Source organism: Canis aureus, chromosome 12 (genome assembly GCF_053574225.1).
Source record: "Canis aureus isolate CA01 chromosome 12, VMU_Caureus_v.1.0, whole genome shotgun sequence".
In the NCBI taxonomy this organism is placed as follows: domain Eukaryota; kingdom Metazoa; phylum Chordata; class Mammalia; order Carnivora; family Canidae; genus Canis; species Canis aureus.
Genome location: NC_135622.1, coordinates 16961502 through 16980440, shown reverse-complemented (window position 1 = coordinate 16980440; position 18939 = coordinate 16961502). Strand labels below are relative to the sequence as shown.

General features: G+C 42.9%; 1 long non-coding RNA gene across 1 annotated transcript in view; it reads right to left on the bottom strand.

The window, feature by feature from the left end:
* Positions 1 to 4551, bottom strand: part of LOC144280712 (uncharacterized) — a 45613-nt gene extending 41062 nt beyond the window's left edge. Inside the window, exon 1 of the long non-coding RNA XR_013349107.1 lies at positions 569 to 4551. This is a non-coding gene — a long non-coding RNA (uncharacterized LOC144280712). The remainder of the gene's footprint in view (positions 1 to 568) is intronic.
* Between the last annotated feature and the right edge of the window lie 14388 nt (positions 4552 to 18939).

Below are 18939 nucleotides of genomic sequence, written 5' to 3'. Positions count from 1 at the left end.
AGGGTGAAGCCAGCTTTTAAGGCCTGCCTGGTTTCAAAACTCATGTGAACATTGTCTTTCATTCATATTGTCATATTTTTATTTTCATAGTCATTAAAAGGTTCTAGACTCCATCTAATTAGTATAATTCCTGGGATCTGCTTTTCACTCCGTTTGAAATTTTGGATACTATTTTAATAATCTCCACTTTAATTTTTTGGGAACTACTAACTACTTCCTTGATCATATTCTGCACGTTCCTTTGGTACTTTGGCATGGTATAGATTTCGGCCCGGAGAATTAACTTTACTTAATTGGAACCAGTTTACCATTCTAGCATAATTAGGGTTAGAATTTAGTATAGAAAGAGTTTGAGAACCATCCAGATTAGGTCATGAAATCCCTTGGGGCTGAGCTTTTGCTAAAGAAAAAAAAGCCCTCCTCAGTAATCCTGGCTCTGAGGGAACTCTGCCGAATGAAACCATGTTCTAGTTTCAGAGTTAGTACAGCTGCAAATTTTATGAATCACTTGGCTCTATCCTATATGAAGCCCCGGTCAGGTTTTCCTAAGTTTTGCCCAGGGATTGACCTGGCCATGATCAACGTGTGAGGTAGATAGGTTCTGGGGAAGAGAAGACTCCTTTTAAGGCAGCTGAAGTTGGCAGATTGGTGGCATTTAGCATGGCTCTCGCAGGATATGAGCCTTCTGACCAGCTCTGGGTCACCGCTCCATTATGGCCTTATTCTCTTAGAAACTCTGAGGCTTCTAGGTTAGCCCAGCTTCAGTGCTCTTCTGTTTGACTCAGTGCATCTTAAACATAGGAACATAGGAAAACATTGAAACATGTTGATGGATTCACGTGTTCTGATAGCAAGGGCAGTAGGTCTTCTATTTCTTAATTGGGGAAAAAATACAAAAGAGCTACAGAGAATGAGCATGTGCCAAACTCCAAAAACAAATAATGGAAACTCATTGTCCTATTTGCTTTAGTTTCTTTTTCTTTTGAAAGAAATAAAATATTACAATAAAGTTGAACTATTTTTTGCTCACATCCCCAGTTCCATTCACCTCCTTTCCTCCCCAGAAGCAAGGACTGCCACAAATCTGTCATGTAAAATGTACATACATATATATTCACAAACAATATATTATTGTTTTTCATAAAATGTACAGAAATGGTCTCATACAGCACACAGTGTTATGCGACTTTACCACTTGATATTATATTGTTGAAATGTACTTTTGCTGATATATAAGATATGTAATTCAGTCACTAACTGTGTTATGATATCTTATTATGTATATCAGTACTTAGCTATTTTCCTTCGGATGGACCTTTGGGATGTTTCTGAGATCTTATGCTTGCAAACAGAGGTCTCTTCTAGAGTGTAGGGGCAGGATTACACCTGAGGAATTAACCTGTGTTGTCAACTTCCAGGTTCCAATTTTTATGGAGCAATTCTCCAAAGTGCTTGAATCAAATAGTACTTGCATTTGCAGTTTTGACAATTCCTGTTTTTCTTTATTGTAGCCAAGAGGAATATGTCAGGCTTTCTTAGCTTTTGTCCTATTGAGAAATGTTAAATGGAAGCTCAGTGTTATTTTGTTTCATTTTCCCTGTACTGGTTTTCATATGCTAATCATCCCATTCATGTGACTCAGCAGCTATGAGGAAGAAACACTGGTCCCTCTCAAAAAAAGTGGACTTTATTGTCCTGAAGCTTCAGTTTTGATTTAATCAAATTAATTGGGCTTTTATGATTTTCACTTTTAGTACTTTGTTTAGGGGTTCCTTCCCTTTCCAAGGTGATACAGATACTGTCCTTTTTAAAATCAATCTGGAATTTATGTTTGAATGGTTTTAAATGGATATTCAATGGTATTTTTTAGCTATGAAAATTTCTAGATAGAAATTAAGTTGTCTCAGTTCCATATGCTAAATAGCCTTTTCCCCATTGATTTATAATGCCTCATCTACTTCATACCCAAGGACTTTATACATCTTTATACATCTACTTTATACTAGGTCTATTTCTGGTCTATTTTATTCCACTGATCTGTTTGTCCATCTCTGGGCTATTATTCTTGCTGTCTTAACTTTACAGTAAGCCTAGATAGCTTATAACAAATTTTCTTTTCCAGAATTATTTTAGCCACATCTTGGCTTTTTGTTTTTTCCTATGTAGTTTAGAAAAGAACAAATTTCACTGAAAATGCCTATTGAGATTCTGATTAGAATTGCACAGAATTTATAAGTTGAGTTCATAAGAATATTGTAACAGATATCTTCTACTTCTTCCCTCAAATTTACCCTTTTTAAAAAATAAGTAAAATATTATAATAAATTTGAGTCTTTCTCTTTCTTACTGTCTTACTCTGGACATCTGACTTTTACTCAACTACCTTTCTAGGTAGTTTTAATGCATATTGAATTAATGTATAATATTAATTTATGTACCTTTCTAGGTATATATTAATGTATAATATTATAATAATATATGCTAGCACTCTATATAGATTATTAAATAAATGAATATAATATCCAAAGAGTTAAGGAACAGAATAATATTCTTAAAGGAGAATAGGAATTGTGAAACAAAAACAATTTGGATATGAATCCTGAACATAGGAAACATAGGAAAATCTTGGCATAGAAAAGAAAGAAGAATCAGAAATCCTGGAAGTGTCAGTATATTCTCTGAAATTTAAAATACAAATCAGGGATGCCTGGATGGCTCAGCAGTTGAGCATCTGCCTTTGGCTCAGGGCATGATCCCAGAGTCCCGGGATTGACTCCCACATCAGGCTCAATGCATGGAGCCTGCTTCTCCCTCTGCTTATGTCTTTACCTCTCTCGGTGTGTTGCTTATGAATAAATAAATAAAATCTTTAAGAAAATACAAATCAATACATAAGATAAGCTCTAGATTGGGAACTCTTTAGAGACAATTGATGAATTGGGATATAGTATAGTAGGAATCACATGGAAAGCTATAGAGCTAAAGAGATTAAAAATAAGAATGTGATGTGGAAGGCAGGCAAAAAGTTTCCAACACAAATGAAATAGGATATAAAGAAGTACAAAATAAAGGAAATGGCATATGGCAGAAAATCAGAAGCAATAGTAACAGAACGTCAGAACTATAAAAAAAAATATGAGTTTTAAGACTGTAAGAGCAGACAGGGTTCTGAGTAGGATGAAATAAACTCACAACTAGACATATTAGTGGAAATTCTAGAACTTGAAGGATAAAGAGAAATTGTTACCAGTTAATAGAAAAGAAAAAAAAAACCCTAGTTAGACTGACAAAAGACATTTCATTAGTAGCACTAGATGCCAGAAGACAATACTACCTTTAAAGTTATGAAGGAATATTTCTGCCAACCTAGAATTCTGTACCCAATCAAGTTTTTGTACAAGAGGAGAGAAAATAAAGATACTTTCAGAAACCTAAAAAGCATGAGCTTTTAGGCTTAATTTTTATAGACCCTTGGAGAAAGTTACTAAAGGAAATACTTCAGCAAGAAGATACGCAAATTTGTACTAAAGAGATGGGATGTAAGAAATGAGGCAAAGCTTGTAAAATCTATTGCTAAATCCAATGAAATAATTTGAAAGAGTTAAGAAAATGAAACTAGGCATGCCTAGGTGGCTCAGTCATTAAACATCTGCCTTTGACTCAGGTCAAGATCCTAAGGTCCTGGGATAGAGCCCCATGTTAGGCTCCCTGCTCAGTGGGGAGCCTGCTTCTCCCTCTGCCTCTGCCTGCCATGCCCCCTGCTTGTGCTCTCTCTCTCAAGCTCTCTTTCTCTGTGTCAAAAAAATAAAATCTTTTTAAAAAATAAAAGAAGATGAAACTAATATAAGAAAGCTGTGGATTTCAGCGAGGAGATGATATTCGTAAGGCCTATGTCATCTTCAAGATGTGGCTGGGTGACAATCACTAGGAACAAGGCCAAAGATACTTCACTTGAACAAGCCACAGCCTCAATTTCCAGTAGCCTTCGTTCATGCAGCAAGCCCAGCTCTGGTCTCTTGTCAGGGCACGGGGTGTTTTTTAAGTCCCTTCACCCTTCAAGAGTTGAAATTCCTTGTCTTAGCTCCGACTGCTATGTTAAAACACCATAGGCTACATGGCTTAAACAACAGACATTTATTTCTCGGAGTTCTGGAGGCCAAGATCCAGGTGCCAGCCGATGGGTTCCTGGTGAGGGAGGGCTGGCTTTCCAGCTTCAGATGGTGGCCCTCTAAGCGTGTGCTCACGTGACGTCTTTGTGTGCTCCTGGAGAGACTGAGAGTTGGTTTTTCTTCTTCTAAGGGTGCTAATCCCATTATGGGGACTCCGCCTTCATGGCCTCAGCTAAACCTAATCACCTCTCAAAGATTCCATGCCTAATCCTATCACATGAGGATTAGGGTTTTAACGTATGAATTTTGAGGGGATACAAACATTCAATCCATAACATCCCTAAAGGGGTAGAATTCTAACCCTCTCTGGCCATTTCTGGATCCAAAGTTTTGGGGCTTCACCCCCCTGTTCATTCATGGAAATGTTTACCTTGATTGTGAGCGTGCCTTACCTTACTTTAAACACATTTTAAACTGTTTTTACTGTCTTTGGAGCAGAAGGTAGAACTTCAAGCCAACATGTGTAGTATAATGCATGTTTCATGGACTGAAAACCCCCTAAAGTTTCGGCAGGACCACCTGTGGCCAGCTCAGCATCAGCACCACCTGCTTCCACCCACAGATTCCCTGCATCACTAAGGAAAGGTCAGAAATGACATTTCCCAGAGTTGCTTTCTCTTGATGATCTCAGAGGAGTGTCAATGAAAGGCGTTTGCCTGAGGTTGGCAGGCAGAGGAGTAGGGGAGGCCATGTGTGCTGAGATGTGAGGGTCTCAGAAGCTGCAGGGTATTCTCCCATGAATGAACCCCTTGGGGACGATAGGCAGCAGAAATAGCCAACAGTGGCCTCTAGAGAATCTCTTGCTCCAGAGTTGCTGGCCAAGACGGATGGTAGAAATTTCTCAAAATTTTCTGATACTTGAAGCAGCTTCCAAGTAAGCTCTTCAGATCCTCTTATGATGGTGATACAGGCTGAGATAATCACAAATAACCTCCTTGACCTTTGTTCTCTTGTCCTGCAAACAGACGTGAAATCCTCAAATGTCCTGTTTTTAAGTCTTTAGATTAGATCAAGGAATGTGCTAGTCAGCCCGGAAGATAGCCCCAGTGGTTGCTTTTTGCTGGTATTCATGGCTTGGTGGAGTCCTTGCTAGACTGAATCAGGGATGGCTCTGCGTGAGCCATAGAGTCAGGTGGGAGGGTTGGTGTGTGACTTCCGAGACTAGGTCACAAAGGCGTTGTGGCTTCTGTCTTGGCCTTTTGGAAGGCTTACTCTGGGAAAAGCCAGGTTTCAAGTCATAAGGATACTAACAGCCTCTGGAGAGGCCTGATGAGGAACCGAGGCACTCCACCAACAACCAGTAGCAATCTGAGAGCCATGTGAGTGAGGGGGCCTTAGGTGGATCCTCCAGTTCCAGGTGAGTCTTCAGATGATCTAAACCCCAGTCAATCTCCTGAGAGATCCAAGCTAGTATTCCCCAGTTGAGCCACTTCCAAATTCCTGGCCCCTAGAAACTGACAAATAATCAATGGTTATTGTTACTTTAAGCCACTCAGATTTTTGAAAGGGGTGTGATGGTGCAGGAAGAGGAAACCAATACAAGTAGCTTCTATTTTCCTGACCAACCCCTTATTTAAAAATTTTTCATTCTTTTGCTTCCTATACTGTCTTCTGTGCCTATGCAGTCACTGAATAATGGAGTTAGACTCATTGTCATTTTTTTTTGCTGGATTTTGACAAGCCCAGGCAGCTTGTGTGTATACGCGTGTGTGTTTTTAAAGTAGGCCCCATGCCCAATGTGTGGCTTTAACTCATGACCCTGAGATCAAGAGCTGCATGCTCTACTGACTGAGTCAGTCAGGGGCCTCAGCTTCTGTTTTTCAAACTGGTTGCCGATTTCCGGCTGGAAGTGTTGTTTGTATCTCCCAAGATTATCACCATGCCCAATGCCAATGCCCATTCATTTGGGGAATATAAATAATAGTGAAAGGGAATAGAAGGGAAGGGAGAAGAAATAGGTAGGAAATATCAGAAAGGGAGACAGAACATGAAGACTCCTAACTCTGGGAAATGAACTAGGGGTGGTGGAAGGGGAGGAGGGCAGGGGGTGGGTGCACTCTTCCTGCAGAAAGAAGATGGCAGATTTGAGAGTGGTCAGATGTGACTGGTTGAGCCTCATCTTTACTATTTTATGGCTGTATAATCTTGAGCAACTTTCTTTTTTTTAATAACAATAAATTTATTTTTATTGGTGTTCAATTTGCCAACATACAGAATAACACCCAGTGCTCATCCCGTCAAGTGCCCCCCTCAGTGCCTGTCACCCATTCACCCCCACCCCCTGCCCTCCTCCCCTTCCACCACCCCTAGTTCATTTCCCAGAGTTAGGAGTCTTCATGTTCTGTCTCCCTTTCTGATATTTCCTACCTATTTCTTCTCCCTTCCCTTCTATTCCCTTTCACTATTATTTATATTCCCCAAATGAATGAGAACATATAATGTTTGTCCTTCTCTGACTGACTTACTTCACTCAGCATAATACCCTCCAGTTCCATCCACATTGAAGCAAATGGTGGGTATTTGTCATTTCTAATGGCTGAGTAATATTCCATTGTATACATAAACCACATCTTCTTTATCCATTCATCTTTCGATGGACACCGAGGCTCCTTTCACAGTTTGGCTATTGTGGACATTGCTGCTAGAAACATCGGGGTGCAGGTGTCCCGGTGTTCCATTGCATCTTTGAGCAACTTTCTAAAGCTTTCTAAATTTTCCCTTTCTTGACTCTTTAATATGAATAATAGTACCTACCACACAAATTTGAAAGCAGGTTATGTTTTAAGACTATATTAAGAATTTATGGGCAGCCCAGGTGCCTCAGCGGTTTAGTGCCACCTTCAGCCCAGGGCCTGATCCTGGAGACCCAGGATCGAGTCCCATGTCGGGCTCCCTGCATGGAGCCTGCTTCTCCCTCTGCCTGTGTCTCTGCCTCTCTCTCTCTCTCTCTGTGTGTGTCTCTCATGAATAAATAAATAAAATCTTTAAAAAAAAAAGAATTTATAACATAGTGTCTGGCACATAGTAATCATTTATTAACAGTTTTAAGGATGATGATATGATGATGAAGTAGTATACACTTTGCTGTTTGGCCAAGGCCTCCCATGAGTACTTTCCTGTTTCAATTATCTATTGTTATATAACATACCAGCCCCAAATTGTATTTAACAGCAAGGGCCATTTTATTGTCTCTCACTATTTTGTGGGTTGACTGGGATCACTTGAGTGGATCTTCTGCTCCATGTGGTATCAACCACAGTCATCTGGGGCCTTGACTGGATTGGAATATGTAAGATCGCTTGCTCACATGGCTAGCTTTAATACTGTCTGTGGGCTGGGAGCTCAGTGAGGGCTTTGATCAAAGAGCCTACACATGGCTTCTACAGATGGCTTGAGCTTCTCACAGCATGGTGTCTGGATTCTAAGAGACAGTGTCCCAAGAGCAAAAGTTCCAAGAAGCAGGAAGCAAAAGCTACTGATTCTCTTAAAGTCTAAGTCCCAAAGAGGCACCCAAGTCTAAGTCTCAAACTGGCACCCCATGTTTCTGTTACATTCTATTTGTTAATCAGTCTTGAATCTGGAACCAGCTCAGATTCAAAAATAGGAAAAGTAAAGTCTACCTTTCCATAGGAATAGCCACAAAGAATTTGCCATCATTTTTAATCAATCATATTCCCCAATTTCCTTTCTAAGTAGCTTCCAAAATTCCCCTAAGGGGATCCTAAGGAGCATAAATCTGCTAGTGTTTCCAAAATACATCTGATTATTCTTTGCCTCTGTGTTCAGAGTAAGCCCATTCCTCTCCATAAAGCTTTCCCTTAGATACCTTTACCCTATGGAGCCCCGTAAGAGCTGACTGTTAAGATCGGCCACTGATTAGTGCCTCCTGCACAGTTTTATGACAACACAGGTACCTGTTAATTCCAGACTTGAATACTAATGTTGTATGTAACTTCCCAGTGAGTGTTTTGTTTTTTTAATTTTCTTGGCTTTCTGCAAAAGCCTGGTACAGGTCTTACCATTAACCAGTACTCAGGAAGTATTGTCTTATTTGAATGATATACTGTGGGGAGACAGAGGTAGAAGGGAGCTGACATGTATTGACCACTTAGAGAGTCAAGCACGACACTGAGTTTACATGCATCACTTTATACATTTTCCGTGACTATTCTAGAAGGTCAACATTATCATCCCCAGCTGACAGACAAGGAAACCGAGTACTAGCCTTCCTTCACCCCGGGGAAGTGGGAGAACCAGAACTGAATGCAGGTCTGTTTGGCACCCAGGCCTTTCTTTTTCCTTCATCGGTGTTGGCCTGCCTACAACTCCCTCGAAGTGAAACTATCTGGGAAAAGAGGGGGAAACCGAGCAGCTATGGACTGTGGTTTTTAGAGCATTTGAACCATAAACTCCCCATGGCAAGGGCATGTTCTTGTCAGCCTCTCTGTGTGCAGGCATTTACCACTGCCTGGGATCAAAGCTAAATATTAACCCCAGCCAGCTCTGCGTTTGCTCTCCGTTTGCAAACTCTCAAGGCTCCCAGCGGCTTGGGTCAGAGACCCTCTGTTATTACTCCCCTTTTTACAGTTTCTGGGCATCATGATGACATGTTTGGAAACACCATGGCATGTCTGTGGTGATTTAACCTCACCAAAATGCCTGGATCCTCAGCTTCTACCGGTCTCCTGGCTCCAGGATTGCATGGGAGCCCCAGCTTATGCCTCCTGCTTATGCCTCCCTTTGAGGAATCTCAAGAGAGTGCTTGTGGCTCCTTCTTCGCAGCTCAGAGGGGAGAAAAAAATGCTGGCCAAGCATTTCCAGAGGGTTTCAGGGGATCAAAGAGAGAAAAGCAAACACTGAGGGAAAATGTGCTATTTATTCTTGGAACAAAGTTACATTGGCAGCTTTCTCCTCGCCAGTAATGCTTGTTTTCCTGAAAGGATTACACACACGTTTGCTTCCTCCCATAGGATTTAACCACCACTCAGCTCCTGACCTGCAACTCCTATCTCCTGTCCCCTCCCAACCATGCTTTCAGTTTTCTCACAGGCTGGGCAAAAATTAAAGAGATTAAAATCATCCATGAGAGAAAGTGAGTTAGTGCAGCTGCTGTAAATGCCCATGTCAGCAATCCAAGTCAGCAGTTTAAATAAACTTGGCCATGTGAGTGGTGTTCTGGGCCACAGACGAGAGGATCCCAGAGACTTTAGGTCTCTTTCCCTGGGGAAGGAATAAGGAAGCTTCGTCTGAATGAGGAGGGTTGCCAGGTGGAGCTGTCTTTCTTTGGGAGAGCAAGTTCATTCTTACTGCTTTTCATGGACATTTCTGCCTTTAATTAAGTGATGAAGCAAAGTCATTGAAGGTTGTGTAGCAGAATAATTTATTGAGATGTGTTTTTCTATCTTATTCTCTTGGCTGTACTCTTCTCTGCCTCAAGAAGGTAGGGAAGATCCTGGTGTGTCCTTGTCTTTGAAGACAGACTTTCTATTTATTTATTTATTTATTTATTTATTTATTTATTAATTATTATTATTATTATTTTGAAGACAGACTTTCTAACAGAAAGCATCCTCATTGTGTTTCTGTTTTAGCTGCCTGTAATCATTGAAGGGAATGGCAGTGGTGTTCTGTGTTGGGCATGGGGGTGAGAATTGGGGGGCGGGAGGATGGAGGTGCAGTGGGGGGAGGGGTGGCTTCGAGTTTCTGAGGGTGTGCATCCTGACTGGAAGCTAAGGGAGTCCCTGAACAGGAAAGAAAGGACGGGATCACTGGGATGTTCATAAAGTGTGAATACCTGGAGTCTGCTTTCCCACAGCACCCATGATGGGTGCTGCCTGGGGGAGGGGAGGAGTGAAGGGGGTATAGAAATAACTAGATATTAAGGGCAGCAGCCCTGAGAATGTCTGTGGAAAGGAATTCCAAGTCCCAGGCCCCAGCAGAACCTGCCTCCTGGTTCCATGCCGGCTTGGACAATAAACCTAGGTGTGGTGACAAGTATACACAGAGTCTGGAGGGAACTTTTTTGCATATTTTTAATGGTATAAGTCACCAGGGACCTTCTCTTGACCCTGGGGAGGTGGCATGCCCCATTAATGCCTGAGATGACATTTCCCTATGGACAGAGTAGGAAGCTCAGAGCAAATCAAATTAAATTAAAAAAAAAATAGAAGTATGGGATGTCTCTTGCACCCTAATCACGTAGTAGCACCTACTAGGTGCTAGGCACGGTGCCAAACTCTGGAGCCAGATGAACAATCACCTACTGCCCTGGCAGAACTGGGATCCCAGCAAGGCATGAGCTCAGAGCTCACGATGTAGACATGTCACCGGTGCTGCAGATTCTCCAGGGGAGGTGCTGCCTCTATTTTGAGGGCAGGGAAGCCTTCTCAGAATTGCTCACCTTTGTTCTGAGTCTTAAAAGATGAGCTGAAATTCCTCAGGGGAAGATGGGGGTGGAGTCAAGAACATTTTGTACAAAGGTCCAGAAGCATGAAACAGCAATGACAGGTTTGGGAGTCTGTGAAGAGGCTGATATGGTGAAAGCATGACAGGTTGTTTCTGGATGAGTGGGAGAGGCAGGCAGGGGCCAACCCACAGGGCTTTGCATCCCAGGCTAAGGAATCTAGACTTTATCCTGGAAGAGGTGAGAGAGCCCAGAAGGATTTCAGTGACAAGGACAGATGTGTTTGTTATGAAGCAAAGCCAGCTAAGGAAACTCACAAAGGACGAATGATCACAAAGGAAGGAGGAGACCTATGAGATGTGCCAGGGAAGAAATGAAAGGTCAAGCATGTGTAGATGGAAGGGGCCAGAGGTGAACAGTACTGCAGGAAGGTCACCAACACAAGCTCAGGGGCAGCCACTGGAGTTTGAAATCTGGGGGCTGTTGGTGACTTTGATGAGGGCAGCTTCAGTGGAGTGCCAGGGCCAGACCAGACCACAGTGAGCTGAGGACTGAATGGAGGTTAAGAAAGTAATGGAAGTAAACATACTCCTTTGTTCAAGACATTTGGTTAGGAAAAGTTTCATTTAATAATAATTTATTAATGTGCTTTAAATGCTGGAGCAGGTTCAGGCATGTTCAAAGTTGAAGGGATGGAGGCAGTGGGAAGATCAAAGACAAGGGAAGAGGAAGTAGAATGAGAAGGAAAGTTCTGGTAAAAGGGATGTGTGGGTGGGTCAGTGGTTGAGCATCTGCCTTTGGCTCAGGTTGTGATCCTGGGGTCTTGACATCAAGTCCTGTATCAGGCTTCCCTCAGGAAGCCTGCTTCTCACTCTGCCTGTGTCTCTGCCTCTCTCTGTGTGTCTCTCATGAATAAATAAGTAAAATCTTTAAGAAGAAAGAAAAAGAAAAAGAAAAGAAAGAAAATAAGTTCTGGCAAGTAGGGGCTTGAAGTACAGGGAAGACCCCTGACCTGACCAAACTTCCCATGTGCTGAGGGAGTTCAGGTCACACATCTGTGTGGAAGCTCTGTCACCCTGTACATCTCATTACAAGTAAACCCTTATGCTTCTGAGAAGTGCAGTAAACCATTAAAAATAAAGCAAATGGATCATATTGTAAATACATTATCGCCAATTTAAAGAATTCCAGGTGGGGGATTTTAGGTGAAGCAAATGAATCAAGCCTTTCATTTATTTGTCTCTTCTTCTGTTAGGACCATAATCTTCGACTCCTTGTTCACACTCAAAGTAGATCCCAAACTCCATCAGCTGTGCCCAGACACAGATGGCTGACTGGTTGCTAGTTGTAAATATCAGTTTAGTAATGGAAATCACTCTAATTTAAGCACAGGGTTAATGAACAGCTGCCATCCATTTGGTTTGATTAGATCTAGCACACCTGTGCATAAGGACACCATGTTCCAGAACTTGCTATCATGAAATTTCTGAACCAGAGATCGGATTAAATGGATGCACTGTTGGATGCACAGTAGTTTGGGGTCCCCTCAACCATCCACATGGTTAGCAGACTCTCTTCAGAGAAATGAATAGTTTGGCACATTTTGTTGTCTGACCTGTGTTTGCCCATTTATCTTTCAGACCAACTCATTCTAATTTGGCTATGTATTTCTCAAGCTCACACCTTCCACAATTATAGGAAACAAGTCTTGGAGGAATTTGGAATCACTGCAGGCAGTCTTATATGGAAGTACTGAGAAAGGACTCAGGGTCTAGTTCAGTTATGCTGGTAGGTTGGGCTACTTTAATTTAAATATTTTTAAAATTTACTTATTAGAGAGAGAGAGAGAGATTGAGCACATGAGCAGAAGAGGCAGAGGCAGAGGGAGACAGAAACTAGAGCAGACTCTCAAGCTGAGGACAACGCCTGACACAGAGCTCAGTCAAAACCAAGAGTTGGACTCTTAACTGACTAAGCGACCCAGGTACCCCTTTAATTTAAATTTTATACTGTTTTGAACAGAATGTTTCTTACTCCTCTAAAAATATGACTTTATTGGCCACGTATGAAGTGTAATTTTTTAATAGGTCACAAGACTAAAATTATAGTAAGATGTCTCTATTTTATAATAATGAATCCACAGTATTTTCAATAGAAAAGTAGAAAGATATTTATCTTATAGGTAACTTTTTAGGGTCACGTATACTGTGGCCAAAGATCAAATTTCCATTTTCTTAGAGAATAGCTATTAGCAATTTCATTAGACGTGCTTCATAGTTACATCTTTTCATGTTTTTATAATAGAAACCTGTCACTTTTATAGTGGATTCCTGTTGGTTGGAGAGTGTTCGTACGAATGATTTATTAAAGTTCCGTTCATGTTTATTTAACCCTGTTGGCAGAGATGAAGAAAGTAAAGGAGGCGTCAGCCCGCACATGAAAATCTCCCTCTGGAAAATGGAGGGAAAGAAAAAATGCAAAATTTATACTAAGCTATGTTTATGCTTTAATTGGTGGATATGTTTTGATTCAAGACCCATCGTTAATCAGAGGTAAGGTTGTATTGGGCAGCAGCAACTGGCTAGAGAAATATTTTGATTTCTACTCCAGCACTCCAAGTAAGATACACTGGTTGAGCCAAGAGTATTTAGACTTCAACTCTTCTGACTGGGGCCTGTGAGGAAATAATTCCATGAGAGAGAAGCTTCCACTTTGAAACTGAATAGAGACCATGCTTAATTGATGCTTGCCTCTCATTTTCTCATCCCTTTTGAGCACATAACATTTTAAGAAAGGTGGGGGAGGTGATTAGCACATCGTGGGGGGACTCATCTGTATAGCTTCTATTCCCTAGGTTTTTTTCCTTCTATTAAAATTTCTTTGAGGGACGCCTGGGTGGCTCAGTGGTTGAGCACCTGCCTTTGGCTCAGGGCATGATCCCGGGGTCTGAGGATCTAGTCCCACATCAGGCTCCCTGCATGGAGTCTCCTTCTCCCTCTGCCTATGTCTCTACCACTCTGTGTCTCTCATGAATAAATGAATAAAATCTTTAAAAAAAATGTCTTTGAAACCACTGACTGGTGTGCCAAGCACCCCTCATATTCCTCTGTACAGGTAAAACTTCACTTGGGGAAAAGAAAGAGAAAGCCTGGGAACATGGATATTATAATTTCGTGTCTGCATCTGGAAATCAGAACTTCAGAGAGGACATAACTGTCAACGTTGATTTATTTGGTGACTAAAGGCATCCATTAGACCTTGTAAAAAGTTGGTGAAAGGTTGGCCTGTACGTGTGCGGTGCTGCATTCTCTGACCTTTGGTGCCTGGGAGGTGTTAGTAGCCAATGCTATGAAGACGAGTGGTTTCATCTCAGTAGGCTGTTGCGGAATGAATGAATTTAAATGCCATCTGGTTAATGGCTATCCATGGGCTTTCACAGAAATCCCATTGCTTTGTCAGGGAATGTAATGACAAAAGTGAGACGGTGAGTTAAACAACAACAAAGAAAGACAGAAAAGAAATTGCCCTGCTTCTCCAAACTAACGTTTTAAACAAGTACACATTTTCTTTTCAAGCTTACTTTTGTAAGATGAGTAAATACGAAATGACCATAGGGCAAAGCATCAAAAAAAAAAAAAAAAAAATTCGGCCTCCTGATTTTCCCGAAGTGACATCATTAATGGTGACACATTGGTGTCTCTGTCTGCACATCTATTAGCCTCTCATTGAGCCATGAGGCAATTTCCTTTGTCTTGCATTATTCCTTTTACACGACTGCCTTGCTCTGACACTCCTGGAGATCATTTACTACTTCTGGAATTCTTAAGCGCTAGATTTTTGAAGGCTTCTTGTAAATAGCAGTGCCATAGGAGAAGGGGCAAGGATTCTGGTTTCAATCATTTGTACTTTCTTGGGACAGAACCAGATTTCCTACCCTTGACCATGTGGGGATGACCTCACTCACTCAAGGCTGAGATAAATCTAGGGTTTTTTGTCAATTTGGCATTGTCTTAATGTGCTTCGGACAAGGGAGTGATTTCAATATTTTCCTTTTCCTGATGACTTTTGGAAACTATCCACTACTAGACTGAGGTTCTTACTGTTTTGTAAACTCCTCCTGTTAGGACCTAGATTTTGTCTCATTTCCTACAGAAGTGGTTCTTAAAACTGATTGCATGCTTTAATTACCTGTAGAAGTTAAAAGGGAAAAAAAAGTCCCCCCCCCCCCAAAGATTCTGATTCAATTGGTCTGGTCTAAAGCCCAGCTTATTATTTTAAAACACTCCTCAAGTGAGGATTGAGTGTCAAGTGTAGGTTGTCTATGGTGTCTGGACAATTTCCCATGAAGGGTAGGTGGTCTCCAGGAAATGACAGTTAACCGAACTACATTGATAGATAAATGGGCTACACAGGGGCCAGACGGTTTAGGGTGAGGGCATATCTGGACATACCTCATTGCAGCTCATTTTGGGGTAGAAACATAGGGGCTTGAGAGTATCACCTTAGTTCAGCTGGTAGCTTGGCTTTATTTTGGTGTCTGCCTTTGGGTGTTGTACCTTAGTTTCCTTATCAATAAAATGGGGACAATCAAAATCTGAGGTCATATTTTTGTTTGAGGCAAAACCAGTAGTAAAAATTGGCCACAATGAACTTTGTGTAAAATGGTCATATTGTTGTCATAGAAACACGGATGCGAGCTTTGGAAGTGCAAGTAGCAGGAATGTGTCTGGGGGGCCTGGTCAAACTCAAGCTAATTGATGAGGCTCAGCGATGACGTAGACATAGGCATCCTCCTATCCAGTCCTGGCATCGTGATGTTCCTGAAAGAATGCCACAGCCTCCCCTCACTGATGGTTAACATGACCACATCTCCTTTGTGCTAACTGAAGAGACCTTCTCCTGAGTTGGATGTGCTGTAGCCCACGACATCAGTGTGTGGGGAGGTGGAGCCCTGCGTACTCTGCAGGGAGGACCAGGCCTGCTGGCAGCCCCCTCAGCAAGGCTGTTCACATTGGAGCCCAGCTCACAGCCCTGGGCCTGGACCATGCCGTGGTTACCACAGATCCTGGTTTCCTGGGATGAACCTTTATCTTTTTCTTTTCTTTTCTTTTTTCCTTTATCTTTTTCTAATTCCTCACCCCTGGCTGTAACTAGAGCTGCACACTGTACCTATGCACACGGACTCCCTCTGCCCCTGCCCAGCTAGGCCTATGGATCTCAATCCAGGCTTGTGTTCTCATTTACCTCCACTCTTCAGGCCAATCCTATGGACCCTATGGGACCAGGAGCAGCAAGCTCTGCAAGGCAGCCACGAACACCTGCCCTCATCTGGCATGGGAGCTTGATGCCCCTTCTTGACTTCTGACCTAGAGTCTGAAACGCTGTATAATGCTACTCTTTTTTTTTTTTTAAAGATTTTATTTATTTATTTGAGAGAGAAAGAGAGAAAATGAGCAGTGGGGAGGGGCACAGGGAGAGAGAGAGAGAGAGAGAGAGAGAGAGTGAAGCAGATACCCCGCTGAGCAGGGAGCCCAATGCAGGGCTCGATCCTAGAACCTGGAGATCATGACCTAAGGCAAATCAGACACTCAACCAGCTGAGCCTCCCAGGTGCCCCCATGTAGTGCTATTCTTGCATTATGCCCTCTTAGAGATGGAAAACAGATCTCCTCTTTTATGATAGTTGTGCTATCAGTGAAGTACTGGATCCTTTCATCCTGGGATAAAGAGCCCCAATTACTTTCGATTTCTCTTAGTTTACAGGTTATATCCCCTCATCTCCTCTCAGGCTCTGGGGTGTCCAGCCACATACAGCACCTTAGTAAAAAGGCAGTGACAGACAACTATTTTACGGTGGGGAAAATGAGGCAGTTTTGATGATGTGTAGCCGTACGAATGAATGGGGCTTGAAACAAGGACTCCTTTTTCCCTGGAAGGGGCAGTGTTGGTGGGGGACGTGCACAGCAGGGGCAGTGGTAATAAGGTGTCCTCCCTACGAAGCTGGAGCTGCTGGGACAAAGAGGTGTTCACTTCATGATGCCTCGGTGTTCTCAGTTATAAAACAAGAAAATAAGGAGAGCATTTCATCTGTCAAGATGCGTGAAGATGAAAAGAAATACAGGTGAAAAGGCTGGGTACAGGGTCTGGCAGCTGAGAGGCTAGTGTATGTCAAATGCACACACATACAGATGTCTGTGCACCACCCTGAAGCCAGCAGTCTTGAGAAGGCCTTTCCCAGGGCTCGGCCATAGCCCACAGGCTACCTGAGGTGGCTTCTGGGAGCATCTGTTTCCTTAGGACCCTGGAGCAGTCACTCGAAAGCCATTCCTTTCAAAGGTGGTCTCTATGCAAGGATGTACGTTCTGAAGAATGACCCCTAGAAGACTCCCAAGAGCTCCTGAGCCTCCTATGTTGAGCTGCACAACAGAGGCAAGGGCTGCCTTAGACGCAGCTTTCATCCCCCTATATCCCTCTGTATCTGTGATTCCTAAAACCAGCGGGGTGCAGGGGCTCAACAGTATCTTCTTCATTATAATGAAATGAGCTGATCCTAAGCAGGGTATTTAGCCCAATGCCTGTGGGCACTAAGTATTCAACAAATGTTAGTGGATCTTAACAGCAGTTTTAAACCCAAAGCTAGGTTCATGGGTCAGAGCATTGCCAAATGTCCTTCCTCCAGTTTAGGAGGAGAAATGAATAGGCCCAGGATTAGGGCCAGACTATAGTAAGCCAATGCCATTTATTGGCATCAGTGTATTTAATTATTTATTTGTATATTTGGCACACATTTATTGAGCACCAGTTATGTGAGTGGCCCTGTGCTCAGCACACAATCCTCTGGTCCCTCGTGATCATGCATGGATGGCTGCGCATGGGACCGACACACATACTATTCCACCAGGAAAATCCACTTGTCAACACTGCCTTCCATCTGCCTGCTGATAAAGCTGGAGAGTTAGGAGAAGCTCTGATCATGGCTCCTTGCAAGCTGGGGGGTGGGATCTGGAGTTAGTCGGGTGTGTCTTTCACAGATAAGGAGAGTGACACCTGAGAGGTGCCTGAGAGGGGAGCACATGCCTAAGTTCAGAGAGTAATTTCAGGGCCATCTGAGGCTAGAATCTACTCTCCTGATATGTTTAGGAAGCAAGGGCCCTTTCCAGCGGACCAACCGCCTCCTTGTGAGAGCGAGATAACTAGTCTTTATATTTTCATTTACACGTGGGTGTTCTTTTCCTTTCTGAAGAAGTGCATTTCAAGGTTAAGTGCAGTAGCTCTCAAATAAGTCTAGAACAGTGGTTCTCCACTCTGACTGTGTTAGATCATCTGGAAAGCGTATCAAAAATACTAATGTTGGAGCCCCACCCGCAAACCAATTAAATAAGCATTAGTGGGGGTGCAGCAGGGGCCTCATATTGATTTTTAATGCTCCTCAGGTGTTTCTAGTATACATTAGGGGCCTCGCAGTCTAATATATACGATCATTCCAGTATACAGTCTGGTCTAGAGAGCAGTGCTTCCACAATTCTATTGCATATTTGAATCTCTGGCGATCTTGTTGAAATGCACATTCTGATTCAGGAGGTCAAGTGGGACTGGAAAGTCCCTAGTTCTAATAAGCTCCCAGTTGATGTTAATACAACCAATCTTGGGAACACATTTGGGTATTGGCGCCAGAAGGCACCCTGGATTCTGTTCCTCCACTGGTGGGTCCCCAGTTACTCCAGCCTGAGGTCTGGAAGTTACTTCTTTCTTTCACCCTCTCTCCTCATCTACAGCAGCTCTTGGTTACCAGGGCCTATCAATTCCACCCCACTGTTCCCTGGGGCTCCCATCCTTTCTTGATGGATTGGCTCTTTTCCTGTTTCCCCACCACCATTCCCAGCTCTGGCCATGATCTCGGCTAGCCGGCCTCCTGATGGGGGGGCTTTCTCATTCCTTCTTGCCTCTGCCCATGCTGTTTTCACTCCACAGAATGCTCTTCCAATCCCTGACCTCTCTTAAAGTAAGAGACTGTAGCATCCCTGGACCACCTCTCTGCTTGCACTCCTCACCACCACGACTGTCTAGGAACAACATGCCCTTCGGGTTCATTTCTGCATTTCCAGGGCCCGGCTCAACGCCTATCGGGCTCTCAATAAATAGTTGCTGAATTTAACAAACAAAACCTCAACTCTGAAAGAGCAAGGCCAAACAAAGACCTCAGCTGCTCTCCTTCTGATCAAAATGGACATTCCTTCGAGGTTATGCATCAGGGTTTAAACACCCCCACTGGGGGGGGAAAAAAGCGCCAATCACATTTAACATAGTGCTTCTGTCCTGTCCGGGTTGGGTGCCTTAACAGGGGCTCAAAGCCGGCGATGGGACGGGG